Raw genomic sequence first — 914 nt, 5'->3', positions numbered from 1 at the left:
AATGGGTAAAGAAATTGGAGTGTGGGGGGAGATTGTGTGTGTGTGTGTGTGTGTGTGTGTGTGTGTGAGAGAGAGAGAGAGAGAGAGAGAGAGAGAGAGAGAGAATTATTATTCATCTTTTTTTTCTTAAAGGAAGAAATCCTGCCATTTCCATGACATTGGATGGATCTGGAGGACATTATGCTAAGTGAACCAAGCCAGACATAGAAAGAAAGTTATCACACTTATAAATGAAATCTTTTGTTAAAGTTGAATATATGGAGATAGATAATAAAACACTAGTTAACATAATTAGTGTTAGGGAGAGGGTTAGGGGAGATTTAGATCAAAAGGAACAAAGTAGATCAAAATAAGTCAAAAAGTCTAATGTATAATATGGGACTATAATTAATAGTGTGGTTCATTCTGGTGCTTGCTTCAGCAGCACATATACTAAAATTGGAATGATACAGAGAAGATTAGCATGGCCCCTGCACAAGAATGACACACAAATTCATGAAGCGTTTCATATTTTTTATGTTCAAATATGAATATATCATCATTGAAACTCCACATCACGTACAATGGCAAGAGTGGGATCCTAATTACAATAAGTTACACTCCATGTATATATAATACGTCAAAATACCCTCTTCTGTCATGTATATCTAAAAAGAACAAATAAAAGATAAAAAAGATATCTTTAAAAATAGTGTAGTTCAGGGCTGGGGTTGTGGCTTGGTGGTAGAGTATTTGCCTAGCACATGTGGGGCACTGGGTTTGATCCTCAGCATCACATAAAAATAAATAAATAAAATAAAGGTAATGCATCCATTTACAACTAAAAAATTGTTTTTTAAAATAGTCTGGTTTATTCTGGATTTTTATGAAATGAGGAGATTATAGCTGCTCTTCTTATGGCAGGGGTGGATAAC

At 34.5% G+C, this 914-nt stretch overlaps 1 non-coding gene across 1 annotated transcript; it reads left to right on the top strand.

The window, feature by feature from the left end:
- Window positions 1-408: 408 nt before the first annotated feature.
- LOC120892448 (U6 spliceosomal RNA) lies at window positions 409-515 on the top strand. The gene has a single exon (XR_005737172.1). It is a non-coding gene; the product is annotated as a U6 spliceosomal RNA (small nuclear RNA).
- The last annotated feature ends 399 nt before the right edge of the window (window positions 516-914 follow it).

The sequence above is a fragment of the Ictidomys tridecemlineatus genome, chromosome 9 (assembly GCF_052094955.1).
Source record: "Ictidomys tridecemlineatus isolate mIctTri1 chromosome 9, mIctTri1.hap1, whole genome shotgun sequence".
Classification (NCBI taxonomy): Eukaryota; Metazoa; Chordata; class Mammalia; order Rodentia; family Sciuridae; genus Ictidomys; species Ictidomys tridecemlineatus.
Note: the sequence above shows the minus strand (reverse complement) of the source record. Positions and strands in the feature narration are given on the sequence as shown.